The 7796-nt window shown below is 40.9% G+C and overlaps 1 protein-coding gene across 3 annotated transcripts in view; it reads left to right on the top strand.

The window, feature by feature from the left end:
* The first annotated feature begins 827 nt into the window (after positions 1-827).
* Positions 828-7796, top strand: part of atp13a3 (ATPase 13A3) — a 56543-nt gene continuing 49574 nt past the window's right edge. For all 3 annotated transcript variants that reach the window (XR_015929516.1, XM_088616698.1, XM_088616697.1), the window contains exon 1: positions 828-1028. The gene's annotated coding sequence lies outside the window, so the exon portion shown is untranslated. The remainder of the gene's footprint in view (positions 1029-7796) is intronic.

The following is a 7796-nucleotide window of genomic DNA, read 5'->3' as shown; positions in this document are numbered from 1 at the left end:
CTGCTTCGTTTTCAGTGGACGGCATTTAATGTCCACTCCGGACAAAACTGCATTGAGAAGAGCAATTCAAAAGGTAACGTGTCCAATGAAGAAAAAATAGCATATGTCCTTGCAAGTTAGTTTTTCAGTCCTGCAATTACATTAACACCGACAACCTGCATAGTGCTGCTTTCACCTAACGTTCTGTATTTAATATACATTACATGTTCTATTTTTTGATGAGACGATGAATATTTTAATTAATTATTTGAACGGTCTCTTACTCAAAACCTCGCCAAGTCAGTCAGGACTTTTCCACGTGGAAAAGTCCTGACTGACTTGGCGAGGTTTTGAGTAAAAGAGACCGTTATACGTTGCTTGCTGCATACACTGTTTCTTCCATAAAAGGACGGGAATAATCAGATCTCCCAACCGTGTATGTCTGACGGGTAAAGAAACTCCGTTTTCAAGTGTATTCGTACAACTTATTTCTTTAATATAAAGGCAGCTTTTAATTAAAGAAGCCCGTTATCGAACCATAGTTGCGACATTTCTCTTCCACAGACAGTACAAGCAACCTCTCAGCAATAACGACTACGTAGAGTTCCACGTTGGCAAAATCAACCTGCTAACGTGTGTGTAGGATGAGCTTCATCGAACAGAAATTTATATTAATTTAAATATACATACAAGATTTTTACAATAAAAAAAATCGAATTCCTGTATAACAAGACAGAACGCACAAACAAGCCACAGCTCGCGCAGAATACGAGCACGGTACTACTCCTCTCCTTCCGAGCTTGCCAGTGACGTCATATCCTGCCGCTCACTTCCTCTTGTGTAGGCAGGCAGGCAGGCGAACCAGAGCTCCGCCAGTGGACTGTCAACACTACACACACGCATCTCTTACAAAGCCTGGCGTGGAGCGGCCACATTTCTCTTAAACTGAAAGAGCCGAGCGCAGGAAAACTTCTTTTCTTCGAAGACGATCTCGGTCGCAGCATGACTTTCAGGTGATACACAGAAAAATAAATCCAGGTGGTGCTTTGGTAAGTTTATGATTTTTTTTCCCCCTTTTTGGTCTGCTTAACACTGCATGTGTGTAAGTGTGTGTTGGTAGTGTTACTGTCATCATCAGCCGGCCATGAGGGGAGAGTGTGATGACTGAATATTCTGAACTGTACGTGTGTATGTCACGAATTTAAAAAAATGAGTTAGTAACCCTCTTGGCCACTGCTAAGGCGAAAAGACGTTTTTATAGGAACTAGCACGGTTACACATTTAATCAGTGTATTATCTACATTTTAAAACAAAAACCTTATGGTGTCGATCTAGGGGTGATGTGACTTCTTCATGGAGACTGAAATCGCAACGGTTCGACAGGGGTTTCGGTCAAGGTTGAATGTCACGACAGCCGATGGCTACAACGCTGATAGACCGCAAAGCTGTGAGTGTGGATGACAGTGTCGGGTATTTCGAGGTTTTAGATCATGTCTGGTGAGCCCATGTGCGGCATTTGTAGTCTGGTAGTCATATTCTGTCCCTCTGAAGCGAACGAAACGTGGTACTACAAGAATGGTGCTAATGGATACTCGGCTTTAAATGCTTGGCATATTCAGGTATTTGCGATCATTATCTAGGTTGTTTTTAAGGTTTGGGTTTGTTTAAATAGATATTTCCTTAATATGCCGTTATATTGCTGGACGCTGATAGTAATACTGTACTATCGACCTACCTGTTCGTACAGCATAAATCGTTCGGCCTAAATTTATGTGCAGTCAGTCTTTGTAATGTTTTTTTTAGACACGACATACGGTAACTATATTTTGTGAGCTTTGAAACCCTAATACCCGTTTTATATTTGAAAGTACAGATACTTAAGAAATGAACATGAACCGCACATGGCAGCCTAGATTAGATTTCAGGTGAAGTGCTGCTGTGTGCTTGCGGTACCGGTTTTCCTTTCCTGTTCAGATGCCATTACTAAAGTAGTAACACGCATTGCCCTGTTGTACAGCAGGCTTGCTGTGGTGCACTTGGGCATCTGGGTATTAAGAAGCACTCGATGGCTTTATTTCTGTTCCAGTGAGCTTGCCTTCAAGTTTCTCGCTGGCGGAAAAAAAAAAGCAATTATGAGAATAGGAATTCGAACACATGATTGAGGCATCAGTTCATGCGAATCCGTAACCTCTCTCCCCAACCAGCCAACATTGCGTTCTGTGAAACTCATGCTTGGTTCTTAGTATACCTGCAGGGCCTCCATTGACAAGGCAGAATAATGTTCTGGTGTGTCCAGCTGCTTCTCTTACAGGATCAGAGCTCTGGGGGGTCACCATTTATAGTAGCTAATCAAGCCTGTTCTGTGTAACTCTTGGAGGTAGGAATGTCTAACTGCTAATTTGGACAGATGTTTTATTTCTTTCCCCCCCACGGTTTAAATGGAAGCCGAAAAGGAGATATCACTTATGTTTCATTGACCTGAAACCATTGTAAAGTGAGGCAAGGGCACTCAGATTAGTTCAGCAGAAGAAAGGGAATTGTGGGAGGGCTGTGGCAGTATGGATGAAGCTATCCAGATGTGTCATTGAAGCTGTTACCCTGCTTTCCTCGAAGAAACGGCTGAAAAAGCTCCCTGGATCAATTAACTACAGATGGGCCAGATAGAGGACCTGTTGTCTCCTCTTATTTGTAGCCATTCTTATGTTCTTAATGGTGTGGTCTGTGCCCCTAGCTCTGTATACATCTTTAGAAAAAAGAAGTCTTTTGCTACAGGAGGTGCAAACTATATACAACTTTTATTGTATTTTATGTCATTGTACAGTATACCCACCCAATTTAGAACTCCTAGTTGCTGCTTTGTGCCTCTTATATGTGATGACTCCTGTACTCTGCTGTTTAAAGGCAGATAAGAAGGCGTTCTCATCTGGCACACTTGTCCAGTAGAGCCGTACATATTTGAAATGCTGTAGGCTCCATAATGCCTTGAGTGAGAGCACAGCTCGGGGAGTGGGTTATTGCTCACTTGGAGCAACGTGACCTATGTTTTAGGGGCAGTGCGGTGGCTTTGTGGCTCAGGATCTGCACCTGTGGCTGGAAGGTTGCCGGTTCGTATCTCGCGGCCGGCAGAGGAATCCTACTCTGTTGGGCTCCTGAGCAAGGCCCTTAACCCCAACTGCTCCAGGGGCGCCGTATAAATGGCTGACACTGTGCTCTGACCCCCAGCTTCTCTCTCTGTCTGTGTGTCTCACGGAGAGCAAGCTGGGGACAGCGAAAAGACAAATTCAGAATACAAGAAATGGTATATGGCCAATAAAGTGATCTTATCTTATGTTATTTCTCATAAGATCACTTACAAACGAGAGAAGGCCCATCTAGCCTGTTGGGTAGTTAGTAGCGAACTGATCCAATGATCCAGATGAAAGAAGCGAGTGTATTGTCTGGGTAGTCTGCTCCATACTCCCATCACCCTTTGGGGCAAGCAGTGCCTCCCGTTCTGAGTTTTAAATGCTCTTCCCATCGTTACTGCTGTCCTCTGGACTGTGTCCCCTGGTTTGTGATTCACTGTTCCTTCCGCAGAAGTCTGCTGGGGTGATTCACGCAGGACAGAGTTACAAAACGAGGGCTCTTGGAATGTAGATAAACTGACTTATGAAATTGTATATGGCCCAAACGATAGAGGAATGACAAAGCAGCTTTTATTCATTGTTAGAGACTCTACAGCTACTGGTTTGAATTGATTTCTGTTATGTCATTGTGATGCAGAGGTTAATGATGCTGCCTCCTAGCTTTCTGAATCCTGGTTCTCTGTGTCCTGCGATATGATCTGTGGGGAGTCTGCAGGTTCTCCCCTCTGCATTTTTGTCTGGTGCTCCGCTTTTCTTCCACAGTCCAAAAACATGCTGTCTAGGTAATTGGCGTCTCCAAATTGTACCCTGTATGCGTGTGAGTGCACGTCCTGCAGTGGACTTGCTTGCCATCTGGGACATTTCAGACTGTGTTTGGCTCTGACTCACAGTGCCCCTGTATTAGAATACCTGGTTATTGAAAATGCAGGAATAAATAATATTATTTTACTGATATCACTGCAAGAGCGGCACCGCATTATTGTGCACTGTAGAAGAGGGGTAGTGCAGAACAACACACAGCATTGTTATCTGGCATCGCTGTCGACTCTTGAACTTGATTGCGCAAGATGCATTTCTTATTGCTCCAGATTTCCTTGTGATCCTCTACCCAGCACTTGTGTAGTCCTTCAAGGTTTCAGCTCAAAAGGTTTTTTGCATGTGATTTCCACAGTCTGAGATCTGATAAAAAAGTAACAAAAGTCACATCAGAGGATGAAGTAGGTGTCATTGGGCATTGTCCTATTCTCGCTATCTTGGAATCGTTAAAAATGCCTGCAGTTGTTAAGCATTGTTAAGGAGGCTGAATTACTGGAGCCTATGGAAGCTTGTTGGTAGAATGTCCCAGTCTGATTAAACAGAAGAGAGGTAGGGTTTCCTGAAGAGAACAGTGGCTTTATGATGTCGCGGTGCAAACTGTTTCGTTCTGGCAACCCTTGGTGGATATAAAGTTCACTTTATTGTATCCCTCATCATAAAACCTCAGGAGATAAGTGTTCTCCCTGGGTACAGGAAGGAGTTTGTGTGAACTAGATCTAAAAAGCCTCTATTAAAAAAATGCTGCATATGTATGGCATTCGGTAATTCGATGTTTTTATGAAAAACATTTGTCTGTTTTATTATTTATTTACAGACAATTTATTTTAGTCCATTGCTTTCCAAACCTGTCTCCTCTGGTTTTCTCTCCAAAGGAGCCTATTGGATACATGGACAAAAACATGTTTTTTTTCTTATTTCTGTAACTAATAATGTGCTTAACACACCCTTTTTATTTTAATTTGTATCTGGTACCAATGAGTTTGAGATTTCAAGCTTTGAATAAAGCATGTATAAGTAACTTCATATGTCTTGCAAATTTCAGATCAGGTTAAAATATAAATGTTCTAATCAAGCAAATTCATTTAAAAATAAACTTAAGGGTATTGCTGGTATGAAAACCCAAGACCAGGTTTGGAAGGCCTTGTGTAATGAATGTGCTTGTTGGAGTGCACAAGAAAAGCACATGTTCATTCATGTGTAGGTGTGATCTCACTCTGCCACTATTGATGTCTGCGATGACTAATTCAGTATATGACCCAATCAGGGGAATGGAATTTCCCATTTTCCAATTGTTGCCAAGTCCAGCAATTTGTTTAGGCTCCTTGGTGATGGCAATTCAGAAAATCCTGGGAGCTCATTCCAACTTCAGAAAATATCCTCCTTTTTTGCAGTTCACATTGTGATTTGAATGCAACAAGCAGGACACACTCTCTCAGTTTTTGACAGTGGTAATAATAATCATCTATATATTTATACAGAACTTTTCATCCTAAAGGATCTCAGTGTTCTGTTCAGTTTCTGTCCTTAAAGTTAACAGCACCTGTCTGGTTGATGGGCTGCAGACGGTCTGTGCCAGAAGTCACACTACTCAGCAGATAGCTGGAGAAGTGAGAAAGTATTTCCCCAATTGCATTAAAAGGAAATTTAGCTAGGTCAGATTGTGCAAGCCCAAAGTGGAATTTAGCCAGGATATTTGGGTTATTGCTACTAATTTGAGAAATGGCTCGAGGAGATCTTAAATTACTAAGTAGTTAGGAGTTTGGTGTAGCATTTCATCTGAGCAGTGCTCCTAAAGCACAATTTTCAGTTACCATACTGGGTCATTGGTTTGGTTAACAAAACTATGTACTATGTATTATGTACTGGATCCATCCATCTTCTAACAGCTTTGTCCAATATAGGGTGCCAGTAAAACCCGAGTCTGTCCCGCAAGCAACTGGCGCAAGGCAGGATACGCTCTGGGACAGGACGCCAGTTCATCACAGAGCACACAAACACTCACAGCAGGGCTAGTTTTCCTTGAACCCAGTTAACCTACAAGTGTGTTTTTGGACTGTGGGAGGAAACTGGGCACCTGGAGAAAAGCGTACTCATTGGATAACATGGGGAGAACACAAGAACTCCATGCGGATAGCACCCCAGGAATTGAAGCCAGGGCCTCAGCGTTATGAGGGAGCAACGCTTAACCACTGGGCCACAATGCTGCTCCTTTGAGATGACAAATAATCTTAATTCAATCTTTCCGTCTAGGCCCATTCTTTCCAGTTTTTAAACTGGAAATTTACTCTCTGCAGTGAACTGTAATCACGTTGCAAAGTATTTCAAATAATTCTAGACTGTTGGAGTTTTCTAGATCTTTGACTTCTATTAGTCATCGTTTGCCTCATTTTAAAAATATGTAGTGTACCACTGTGGTGAGCAAACCAATTAAACCTACTTACTGTAGATGATTATCATCATAATTGATTTTTTTTTCCTTTGGCAAGGCTCTACTTTTCAAGATGGTGGAAGGAAGTCCAGAAGATTCCACCAGAGACTGTGGTATTAACTTGAGCCAGTGATGGGCGGGGGAAAAAAAGCCATTTGCAACGCAATGTGGAAAAGCACAAACTGAGATAACAGAGCAGGGTCCTGAGCCATAGTGTCCTGTGTCTAGTGGCAGCTCTCATGCTGGAGCATGAAAAGCAGCCAGATTCACTGAATGTCCTGTACCTGGGGGGCAGCACATGTGCAGTAACATGCAGTAAATGAACAGAATTACAGAACAATACAGAATTTCTTTTTCCGCCTTGAGGTAATTGGTCTTACTTCAAATGTGAATCAAAATATGTGGTGTAAAACATGAAAACATGAACATTATAGTAAGAAACACCTAATGGAGAAGTCCAAGAAATTACACCTGACATTTTCTTTCACTTTCAGATGATTAAGTCTGATATTGATCTATAATACTCTGTATACACTTTTTTTAAAAAGTCTCAACTTGCAGTACATTTGAAAATTTGTCATACGTCATGTATAAGAGTCTTAATTGCTTTAATATCTACTAAGAATCTGTTAACATTTAAAAAAGGCAAAAAGCACTGTACATTTAGTGTTTTATACTTTGTTTTTTGTAAAGATAATGCAGCTCTGAGATCAACTACTTTTTTAAAATAGACCTTGACATAATTTTAGATTTATCCATTTAATTCATTCCTGCCTGTCTGTGTATTTAGTTTGATGGGAAACAAACAGTGTACTTGGTGATTTCATTGGATAAAAGGATGCATCTCCATTATCACATACCATAGACGGGTGTGGCTTGGTATTTCATCTCCTGTTCTTTTTCATTGCCTTAAGTTACTATTACGGGGTATGACTGCTTTCTGCTAACCCAGTGGCACACAGGTACAGACAAATAACACTTAAAAGACCTTTCGTGCTGCATCCCAGGAGATTTGGTTTGCAGTTTTGTCAATTAAGTACTGCTATTTTAAATGTGTTGGAAATAGTACAGTTAACCTTTGGTTTAACAGACTAATAGGGAAGAAGTTTGTCAATGTTTGTCAATCAATGTTTGACAAATGTCTTTTTTATCTCTGAAACACATTATAATATGAGAAATATGTATATATACACACTATATATTTGCTTCCTTTTACTTTATTTCGTAACACTTGTAATCAACACAGTCAATGAAAAGAAAAATCTTCTGCCTTTTTAATCATAAACATACGTGCTGTTTATTTCATGTCATAGGTATACTTTATAAAATTCGCAAAAGCATACAAAACACATAACACCCATCAAATAATCAAATAGTTCCTGAATTTTAAACCTGTGTAGCACTAATTTTTACCTTATTATTAGTGCATTTCCCTGTTATTGTGGGGA

This window comes from Lepisosteus platostomus, chromosome 2 (assembly GCF_059453375.1).
Source record: "Lepisosteus platostomus isolate fLepPlt1 chromosome 2, fLepPlt1.hap1, whole genome shotgun sequence".
Classification (NCBI taxonomy): domain Eukaryota; kingdom Metazoa; phylum Chordata; class Actinopteri; order Semionotiformes; family Lepisosteidae; genus Lepisosteus; species Lepisosteus platostomus.
Note: the sequence above shows the minus strand (reverse complement) of the source record. Positions and strands in the feature narration are given on the sequence as shown.